The following is a 12,400-nucleotide window of genomic DNA, read 5'->3' on the forward strand; positions in this document are numbered from 1 at the left end:
ATATTTTTTTAATATACATACATGAATAATAAATATTAATTTGTAAATTGACCATACTGTCTAAGTTTTCTCAGATTAGCACTTGCGTTCTTCAGTTTGAGCTTTTTATTAAGATTATTTACTCTAATTGTTGTCCTTGTTTTCACAAGAATATGATGACTTCTTTTGGCAAGTTAGGATATAATTCAATCAGATGATTGTGTAGCCTTTTAAATACGTTTTATGTTTTTGTCAATTGCGTCTCCATGGTTACAATGTGAAAAGCTTTCAAATGTTTTTCCAGATAATGACAAAATTTCAAAAACTCACACGAGGGGATTGTAAGGGCTCCCTTAGATACCCATTCAATCCAAGGGCTCTCTCCATTGCAACCTACATTTTTTTCGAAGGTCTAATTTGCATTAGTATAGAGGAAATTTCAAATGTCCTTCTAACTTCCATTTCATCAAAACAAAGAACCGCCAAACGTTCTTGATATTCTTCTGAAATACTCATTTTTTCAGGGATAATTTGGAGGCTATCTTCGAGGAAGCTAGGTTCACACTTAAAATATTATACAAAGATTTCTTGAGTCTGGCGACTGGCCAATGGAAGAAGTTTCCTGGAACGTAAATATTCAAAGGCTAAAGAACAAATGCTTCGTAAGATGAGAGTAGTAGTTACATCCTCTTTAGAGTATCCTCGATTGAAATTCTTTACGGGAACTTCTTTGAGTTTAGTAACTTGTACTTGGTTTTGTACCAAAACAATTCCGTTTTAGTCAAATAAAGTTATTTTTGTGATTTTTTGTATTTGCGCTCCCAAAACAAAGGCCCGTTCGCTTCCTCACACTTGACTCCTTTTTCTAATTTGTAAATGTGAATCTGAGTGCTTTGCGTCTTGGTCTAAAGGCTCTTGTTGGTACTCAGTGATCCCGCTACAAATTTCCATGAGCCCTTCATAATCAGTCTCTGTTTCCGAGTCCATACTAGTTTCCTGGACCTTACTTGCATCCAATAGTTGTTTCACAAGCTCTTTCCTTTACGAGTTTCCTTACAAATATCTCTGGAGGATTTTGATTAATCTGAACTAGGAAAAGCAAAGAAGTGACGGAGTGAGGGAACTGCATCACTTTTTTATTTCTTCCTGGCCTTTAAGTTAAGAAGCTCAGCCTGTTGATTCTGCTCAAAATCCTTGGATATCAAATACCTATCACAAATCTTGGCATTCTTAATATTAATTAATAATTGGGTCTTTTCTCATGCAGACTGAGACGTTGGAGCATCAAAAATTTCGGAGAAAATACAAAATACAGGGCATTCCCTGGATCGGGAGAGCAAGCCATGGAACAAACACGCTTTGAACCTCGAGATGATGCCATTTTTACTAAACAGATCCAAATTAGTGCACTTCACTTCAATGAAATTATCTGAACTGGAAGGGAGGATTTTTTTATTGATCTAATTTTTTTTTTTTTTGGATTTATTACTAATAAATGTTTTTCTTTAATTGTCTCATCTCAAAACTACTCGCAGGCTAATCTAATATAACACTATGACAGCTAAGTTACTCGTCTCCCCCAAAATTCTTTAATTTGTCAGGGTGAGCTGGTTAAATTTTCCTTGTTTTTTTTTTTTGACGTACCGGTGAATAATATTATTTACGTCTAATGGGTATGATTATTTTCAGGGTGTCTGTAGGAATTTCAATAATTTCTTTGCCTCAGGGATTTGATCAAATGAACTTACTTTCCATTAAAAAATTTTCTTCTTGCAAATCGAGACTTTTTCTTGGTCAAGGCAAAAATTTCTTCATTTGGGGGAGAGGCTACAGCTCGTCCAGCCCCCACCTGCGGACGCCCCTGTGTAATAAATCCAGATAATGATGTGTACTACCGCTAGTAATTAGTAAGTCAACACTCCATAATATTGAAATTTACCCAAAAAATCTATTTTTTGATTTTATAGCTCTCTTTCTTGAACTAAAATAGGAATGATCATACTTTGAATTAGATCTAGAATCCGAGCCAATGATATTTATTTGAATTGCTTACCATTGCAGAAACAGATATGATTAATAATGATCACTTCCTTGGAAAGAACCAATCCATGCAAAATGATAGTTCTGGAAAACTATAAGGATATTTTTCAAGAAGATATCGTTTTAGATGATAATTTGAATCTTCTTGTTGCACAGACATAACAGTCAAGACTGACGTCATTTAAAATAATTCCAATGTAACAAGCTTCTCACTAAATTATGAAACAACGCTTATCGAAGTAGCAGTTATTATAGCCTCTACTGTATACTCTGAAGCTGTAGGTTGTTTTAAAGTCTCTCCCCGGAATTTTGTAAAAGGTTTTTCCTCTGTCAGGCTCATAATGAGATTTAGGACCTACTGAGCCATGTCCGGCTGCAAAAACAGGACTAACATTTTTCTGGTTCACCAATTTTGTAAGAGTGTTTAATTTAATAAAGGACCCTGTGTCTCGTTTCTCTATGAATGACTAAATTTATATACGTTTTTTGTGGTGCTTCACAGTCCAATTAGTGTTGTAAATACTAAGCATATTTTAGTGTGCGAGATTAGTTGTTATTGACAACCTGAATAGTGTTTTTTTTTTCTTCTAAAGCTGTTATAATTATTAAGTAATTCTTGTAGTAAAAGGAGGGTTTGTTTCTGGAGTTATGATTCAAAGTCCTTGTTGAACTCGGAGAATAATTGAGGATTGACATCGGAGTAGTTCTTGTCTTAGTCCTTGTTTATTTCCTCCCCCCTACTTGTAGTTGATCTAATGAAACGTCACGACTGCTAAGCTGCTCTTCACCAAAGCATTCTTCAAATTGTCAGGGTTACTATGTGTATTTTCATTTTCTTTTCTTTTAACGTTCCCAAAAATTCAATCAATACATATACTTACAGTTGAGCCCATAACTATTCGTACCCTTTCAATATTTGCCATATCTATATCGAAAATCTTTAACAATTGTTTTTAATTTTCTTTTTAGTAATGTTTTTAATGATAATTAATATCTATTGACTATAAATATAAACTTCTTTTATAAAATATTTTTTATACATAAAAAACAATTTTTGCTTGTTTCAAAAGTATTTATACACCTCTAAAAAGGTAAAAATGACAAACACATTTTTTTTTTTTTGAATCATGGTGAAGTCTGGAAAGATTAAGACTCTTCTATAAAGTACTCGAGAGATCAAGAATTTCCTTTAACTATCTTCTGAGGTAAAAAAGTGCGATGAGCCAATTTCTTGCTTCAATCTTATCCAACACTCAATATGACCAAGACCAAGGAGTACAGTGAGGACATCCGCAGCTTGTAGTGAATTACCATAATCAAGGGGACAGCTACAATGACATTTTAATCAAGTTTTCCATTCAAAAATCCTCTGTCCAAAGTATCATCACCAAATTCAAAAGAACTGGCCTTGTCAAGAATGTTCCTCGATATGGTAGAAAGTCTAAGCTGAGCTCAACCCAAGTGAGATATGCAGTCCGAGAGGTTGCCAAGAATCCAACAACAACTCTCAAATCAATCCAACAAGGGTTGAAAGTAAAAGGAGCTTTGGTTGGACTATCAACTGGATGATCTCTCGAGATTCTGTCAAGAAGACTGGGCCAAAATTGATCTCAGTTTTTGTCTCTATTTGGTAATGAATTATTCCAAGCGTATTCAATATTAGAAGAAAGCCAGAGAACATGTCACAAAGTATTAAGTCATTTTGCTCTTTGGGTATGAATACTTATGAAACAAAAATTATATTTTTTTAATTCACTCCGAAAAATGAATAAATTTTTAATTTTTAGTAAAGAGTAGTTTTTGATTGACTAGAGATATTCTCTTTTAGTTAATCTTTAATATCCCCCATACATATCCCTAAGCGTCGGCAAACCTAAGCATAATTTGTTGATTAAGAAATATTTTATGGAGTGGGATTAATGGCTGTTGACTTTGCAAGTACACCTTCTCATTGTCTGGCCTGTTACTAGGATTTTTCTTTTGGCTGGGGAGGGGGATGTTGATCCTCAATTCTACTATGATTCTAACAAGGACTTAAAATAATAACTCTGCAACCAATTCTCAAGGTTACTTTCCGTAATTCATGAACACACGGACTAGTGATGACTTTATACTTAGATGTTAGCTCTTCAATAATTAATTTATAATTATAACAGATTTAGAAGAAAAAAAGAATATTCTGGTTCTGAATTTTTTTTTCAAATTTTTCCAAATTACTGATTACTTTTTCTGACACTGATATATAATGGTTTTTTGTTTTATTTTCCTCTTTTTGATCGAATGACGATTTTTAATATTTCTATCTATTTCTGAAAAGTCTTTGTTTTTGGAAAAGGTAAATAATATTTTTTTAAAGGCATTTATTTCAATATTTTTTCAAGTCATTACATAAAGGTTTTATTCTCGAAATCAATGGCAGGATGTGCACTGTGCAGTCCTAGACTTCATCAAACACATGATAATATCGTTCACAAAATCAGGGACGGACACAACATATTTGGATGAATATATGACCAAAATTTAGAGACATATAAGGATGATCAAAGCTTCAAACATAAACTACACGAACAGGTTATGTTGGTGGAATTTAAAACTTTTTAATTTTTTTTTGATATAATTTCAAATATTCAATTTTTTTTGCTCAAAGTTCATAGTTATTCACAAAAAATTTAAAAAATCCGCAGTTATTCTCAAAAAAAAAAATTAAAAAAAAAAATTGTAAAATCATATTAAATTAGAAATGTTAGATTTAAAAAAAAATTCAAATGTTAAATTTTATATTAAAGACGAGATATTCTTTTAAATTGGAGAAGGGCTTCAGCCCCTCCTGCCCACCACTTGCGGATGCCTCTGGATAGGGATTTGATTTCAATTTAAAGAATTCAAAATTAAGAAGAAATAGGATTATTATTACTTTTTTTTTTACTTTAAATTTTTTTTGAATTTAAAAAAAAAAAAAAAAAAATTTCAAATATTCAACTTTTTTGGAAAATCCGCCCACCACTTGCGGATGTCCCTGGATAGGGATTTTAATTTGAAGAATTCAAAATTAAGGAGAAATATTAAAATTAGAACAATATACAGTATGGTCAAAATTATTTCATGTATTCTTTATTGATTTATTGCTTAAATAATTATTTAATATATATTCTTTGTAAAAGACTGCAAATAAATTAGAATATAATGAAAAGAGTTTCAATGAATTAATTCCCATATGGGCATCGACTTAATATTATAAATTTATGTACCTACGCCTCACATCCATGCTCATTATATCATAACGAATTCCCCACTAACGTTTCATATATATTTATATTATAATGAAATATAATTAATGTAAATATTCATATTAAATGACTATTTGACCAATGTTAGTTAGCATGTAAGATTCATAGAAGAAAATTATTATACAGGCATGTAGCTCTCAAGACTCCGTTATGGATTAGATAAATTGTATTAAATATGTATTATAAGTATAGACTTACCAAAAATCTGGTATTAGGGACTTCACAGCCTATTTTAAGCCCGACAATAAATATAGCGGTTGATTAAAAAAAACAAATGTGTGTTCGTGTATGTGTTCAAATTAATAGAAGAACAATTCAGTTAAATGTGAATCAGTTTTATTGCTGATAAAATCAAAAAGGTTATTATAACATACACTTCAGTTTTCAAGCAACACTAAATTATGCAACAAACAGACACCAAGAATTATGAAGAAGAAAATGCTTGAGAGCCTCATTTCATATTTTTCCCTCGTTTTTTCTTTCCTCCCCCCTTTTCCCTTTTGAATATGAAAGTAATGAGACGTTCTATCCGGCAACAAATCTATGATTTATAGATTTAAAAAGATAACATTTTTTTGATTAGAAGTTATTTATGTTAAAAAAAGGATTGAGTAAACTAAAAAAAATATATTATCAGCAAAGTGGAGTGGCAGCCTAATGCTTTTGTGAAAACTAGTTGCTTAAAGAAATGTCGCATGTTCAGAAGAATTTTCAAAGTGCCCTCTATGTGAGTAACATACACGAAGTGACTCATTATTATAGAGATTGAATTTGTGTTGGAGTGCGAGGATAAGGCGAGACGTATGGTGTTACTGAATTAAGATCTTTCATAATTCTGCCTGTTATAAGATTATGATGATTATTTTTTTAGCAAATAAAGGTACTGCCTCATCTGACACGTTGTATCTCAGAATAAAAACAAACCCATAAACCAGTTGGTATTTAGCCAATTTTTCACATCTATGAACCCTTCCAATTGTAGAAATTGTTTACAACTTAGCAAGAACTAATTTTTACTCAACCCATCAACGTTCGGAACACTGCTAAGTAGATATGAAGTATAAAAATCTACAGTTTACTATAAAATACATTGTAAACATTTATACTAGTTAGGTCAAAGATAAATTTTACACTTTTAAATTTGTTCTGCTCCATGTTGCTATCGAAAAGTTCTTAATTTAATCTAATCCTCTCGAAACTTCAATATTCTTTTGCGTAGTGTAGTGGCAGTTTCAAAAACTTTGGTTCTGTCAAAAAGAAAAAAAAGATGACCAATCCTATTGTAAGCATTTTCTGTATCTAAAAAAATCCCAAAAATTAACATAGTAAATTTTACAGTTTGAAGAATGTTTGGGAGTAAAGAAGCTTAGCTGTCATGACGTTTCTTTAAACTAGCTGTTGTAAGATGGAGACATTAGTTACAAGTCCCACTCAGTATCACACAAAGGCCTAGGAAGAAATTACTTGGTTGTAAATCGTTCATTCTACTCTGAGTCCAATGAAGGCTTAAACTTACAACCAAGGTTGTGCCCTTATAGGTTTATCTGTTTAAACGGCTCCGGTTCTTGAACTGCCAGAACCGGAACTGGCAAAGTCAAACAGAGACCGGAAGTGAGAACGCAACATATTGCTTAAAAGTCTCGGTTCTTGTTTTTTTTTGTTTGTTATAATTTTTGGTATATTTATCTGGAAAACTGGTTTTAGGCACCAGACGGTGTAAATATAAGAGGAAAAGAGTGGGGTAGATTATAAATCCAGATCCGCTACTAAACTTGTCCGGGCCCTATATTATTTCATAAGCCAGGGGTTCCCAAACTTTATTATACCAAGGCCCCCTACACTAATAAATTTTTAACTGAGGGCCCATTACAGAAAAACAACAACATGTGATGCATGTGTACATTTAAAGCAATCCGCAATTCTCCATCTTCCTACTCCCAAGCCTCCCCTCACAGCCCCCACTTTGAAAACCATTGTCGTAAGCAAACATAGTTTTTGGAGCCCCTGCTGGAACTTGGAGCACTATGTACTCTGGATATAAGGCAGCGGCGGCCCTGTTTTGTATATTTTCCTGCGTCCGAATTTTCTAGCAACGATCCACTTTTTTTAAGTCCCTGTTACCAAACTGAGCCTCTGTCAAAAAGAACCGAGACCGAAACTGTTGAAATAAAATAACCGAGACCGAAACTGTTGAAATAAAATAACCGAGACCGTGACCCATAGAACCGCTGAATCTGGCACAACCTTGCTTATAACTCCTCGGCATTACTCTCCGTCATTTATGAGCATACACTCTCCTGGTTACACTTGATACCTAGATGTTAAATGTATATATTTGACGATTTTTTTTTCTTCATCTTATCAACTTTAATTATATATAAAAATCTTTGATTTGAAATCAAGCATAATAAAAAAAGTTTAAATACTTTTTTTTGGATAGATTCCAATTCTTAATATTTTACTTTTGTATATTTAGAAAACTAAACAATGGACCATACTGTTATTTTACCAAAATATTAATTCGATTATAGTTTTTTGAAGGCAATAAATTACTCTTCATTAATGTGGTAATATGTTGGTTAGTAACCCAAAATAGTTAGCTCATTAACGCCTATAAATATCTTGTATAGATTTTTGAATGAAACTTTTTTATATGGATATTTTATAATGTAAATAAGAGAGAAAAATATTGTTTTCCCTAAAATGGACGTACCATAATAGAAAAGTATTGAAATATTGACTACAGAAGATAATATTATAAATTGTTGAATTTAACAGAGATACTCATTGAAGAATAGAAAATATGATAGTTTATATGTTGCAGCTAAAGTGAGAAATCTGTTAATATGCAAAATAACCAGTTAATTTGTATAATAACTGACCTAGACCGTTAATGTGTATAATAACTAGATTATGTGCAAAATAACTGAACAAGACCGTTGTCAGTGGGTTCCAACCCGTTTGTTCGTCATGCTGGCCCCCCTAATGCACACCGCTAATTCTTCTAATATAATAACAAACGCCATCCACTATCGGTCCGGTTGATATCACAAATCGGGTGTTTTTTGTGCCAGTATGACTAACCAACGGGTTGTAAACCACCACCAAGTCGAAATATGTTTATAATTGAAAACCAAAGGGACTACACATTCTTAAGCCGGGGCCAATGTGGATGCCGTCTCTGATGATGTTACATGAATTGACAATATAAATATACATTTAAATGTTTCTTTTTGTAACCAAATTACCGCCATAGAGTCAATGACAAAATATTTCAAGCCTATAACATTTTCAAACGTAGCAGAACACAGATGCGCTGTTTTGAGGATTTTGGTGAACAATGATCTAGATATTAGCAATTTTGAGATCTTAAACATGTTAGGAAACTCTGAAACAATGCGTTTAGATTTGAAAAATACCCTAAAAGAGTATAGAGCGTTTTCACGTGACGTCAGGATTGTTGATTTGGAAGATAAAAACAAAAAGTTTTTAAAACAATTAAATGAAATAAAATGGAAAATGTATTAGAAAGGCAAAATGTCCATATCTATATTAATAAAAGTGTGCCCGGTAATTTTGAATTGAACTACTTTGCCTCAAGGATATTTGACCTCAATATATAAATGTGTGATACGTTTTTACTTTTTTTATGAATTCCTAATTTGACAAATAATTTTTTTTCATGAGACAAAAACTTTTTTTAAATTTTAGGATTTAAAATTTTTCAAAAGAGACTAAATTTGAACGAATAACGGTTTAAAAAAAAGAAAATCGTTTTTTTTTTCTTGAACATTGAAAAATTTCTTAGACTAGATGAGATTTTTTCACGGATTTATAATTTTGGTGATAATTATTAAAATTTTGCTAAAGTTGGGGGGGGGGAATGCCTACTTGGCCCTTATGGTTACTTCAGAAGAGGCAAATGACGCTTTTAAGGAAACTTTATTGACCAGGATGAGCGTCAACCCCAAAGTTTCAATCTGATAGCAATCCCTAGAGATGAAAATGTCATAGTACACAATTCCAGCACAGAGGCTGAAAATAATGGAAAGAGAAAAGAAGTTGAGGTCTTGGATTAAAATGAATCATATAATGAAAAAAAAAAAAAAAAAAAAAGAAGAAGAAGAAGAATCTGTTGGACTATATAATTGAGGGTAAGGTCAATGCTAGTCCCCAATCCAATCTCGACTTGCTTAAGGCACCCATCACGAGGGAGTGGAACTCATATCCTACTGAATAAAATATCAAGCCCTGTCATAGTTTCCAACACGGTGTTGAATCTGTAAATCTTGTAAAAAAATTGAATAGATGGTCTTTCTTTCAAACTTAACAAAATATAACGAAAACAAAAAAAAAAATACTTAATTTGATATGTTTATGTTCAAGTGTTCACACTAAATGACAAGACTACCTTTAAACTACTAGATTGAACGTTAGAGCAGTAAGAATTGATTTTACAAAACAGTATATAAAACCACTTAAATAAAAACATCTTGTAAATAATTATGAGTTAACAAGTTGAGAAACAGGTGATGGTTAATGGTCTAAATGTAATTATAATATCTAAACGGGAGGGGATACTTTAGAAGGAAAATTACCAAAATTTTAAACTACCATGAATTGGTAAGTAACTTTAATCTGACTACTGCTTTGGAAATAGTTGTGTGTAATATCACTGGTTATCAGTCATATTTCTACAATATGAAATGAACCATGAGTTTATTTTTACAACTTACATCAATGGCACATTGCTTTATACATGATTTATCTTCATGATTTATATTAAATCCTCCGGCAAAAATAACTCGAATAGCACAGCTTCCCGCCTAAAAAGGCAATATTTTTAGCAAAATCTTGTTTAAAAAACTTTCTCAAGGCTTTCTTGACCATTCATTGAAAGCGTTAATATATTTCTTTTAAACTCAACACATTTTCAGTTAGCATCCACCCTCAAAAGAGAGTTGTCAAAATTTCATTACAATTTGTTTTTTAGTTTTTGGTAAAGGATTTTTTCGAAAATACAGAGCTCCATACTCAGCCAAATTACATTTAAAGTACTGCTTAGTATCATTTATTTATTTTAATGTACAAAATGTATAGATAGGTGGTAAGATAGCAGCATGTCTTCATTATTATTTTTTTTGGGGTAAAGCTCACAGTGTATGGTGAGATCTTTAGATAGCCCAAACGCATTTCCACCTGATTTTTCAAACTTCTCAGTCCAGTCAGTCGTAACTAGAGGAATAGTAAGTCTAAATACCTTACTCTATTTACTATTGTTAATGTAACGACCAGAGCATTAGCCTCTCTCAAGTTTTAAACCAGGTACCAAAACGAGGGCCCACATGATCAATAGCTGAAAAATGTCTTGGTGTACAGAAACTTTTTCTTCTCCAATAGAGGTACTGTTTAGTAATTATTTGGAGATATTATTAGGAGTTAAGATGTTTTCTAATATATTTAACTTTTTAGGAGATGCTCATTTGAGGTCTGGAAGATGGACTTAGCTTAGCTAAGAAGAATTTATAATATGAAGTTTTGTTAACCAACTAATTTGTTTATTCAAGTTCAAAGATGATAATATTTATTCTGCGTTATTTTTTTTACAAATCATTCATAAAGTAAAAATATAACTATTATTATTAAACTATAGAATCCAAGTCAAGTCTCGAGTCCAAGTTCTTACCTTTGACAATAATTGACCATTCTATCTTAAATTATAGGTTTATTATTATAATGTCAACTAATAACTCATAAATGTACTATTGAAATTCCTCTTCTCGTTGGTGGGAAATTCAAAAAAAGGAAAAATCAGAGAGTAAAATTATTTTTTAACCCTCAAATTTTTTGATGTTATCTCATAAGAGGTAGAAACAAAAAGAATAATACAAGCTTATGTATATATGAGTGATAATTCGAGCGATATTATTGCTCTTCTAAAACAATGAGCACGCTTCCGCTCAAGAATTGTGAGTGGTACTCAATTGAGTGCCGCTCACTAATACTTTGGTACGACTAATTAATTCATCCCAAGCATATAGATTACCTATTTAATCCAATTTGAAAGGAGTAGTCATCGTTTTGAAGAAGATAAAGCCAATCATGGGCTTGAAATGTCTGAAAAGAATATTCTGTAAAACTAAACCCTTGGCCGTTTTCAATCTTAGAATACGACAAACCCGTATGGAATGCCCAGCATTCGTCATACATCTTACAGCGTTCATCTGTCTGTACAAATTATCCTCATCATGTTTTACTTATCCCTTCAACATTTTTTTTCAATTGTTTCCTCCCTTAATTGGCCTCTTTTTTTCCCACTTGGATCTTCAATACGACCAGTCGATTATCCTATAAGTGTAATATCTCGATGGCCTTGTTTTTGAGCATGAATCAAGGAAATGATAATTAATAGATTGTCAACATACAAACTGGAATCAATAGGATCAAAGTCAACATAGACTGTACTCGGCTTTTCTAAAAATATATTAAGGCACTTTAACAATGTCATCACTTGGAAATACCTTTTGAATCAACCCTCTATCGATGAGAGCTAACACATTTTTCTCTTGTTTTGATACTTAAAACATCAGGATTTTGATGAATGAAGTCGAAATGGTAAATTCATTGTTCTGAGTTAATTCTTGATTATTAGTCAGATACATTTATTATTAAAATAGTCTAATTCGTTTGACGGTTGACTGATGAATCCCAATGATATAGCCTAAAAATTCTTGATATAAACTGAGGCACAGCTTCAATAGTGGAACAAGATGCTCATAAGTAGGTTCGATGTAGTGATTTATAATAGGTGGAAGAACTAATGAGGCATAATTTAACAGCCAGATGAATATCTTTAGATTGTGTAGTTCTTTGAAAAATTTCATTTTTCTTTCATGAAATTTGCAAGGCTTGAGACAATGATTTCTTAGCTTAATTTCTAAATCTTATCCTTAAGTGATTGAAATTGCCTTATTAAAGATTTAATTTGCTCATGTAATGAGTTAATATGTCTCCTCTGTTTATACCTCAGTGTCTGGGACTTTATTATTTTGTAACTCAGTACCTATAACGTTTTTTTAGGTCCAATAGGGATA

Source organism: Lepeophtheirus salmonis, chromosome 7, assembly GCF_016086655.4.
Source record: "Lepeophtheirus salmonis chromosome 7, UVic_Lsal_1.4, whole genome shotgun sequence".
NCBI lineage: Eukaryota > Metazoa > Arthropoda > Copepoda > Siphonostomatoida > Caligidae > Lepeophtheirus > Lepeophtheirus salmonis.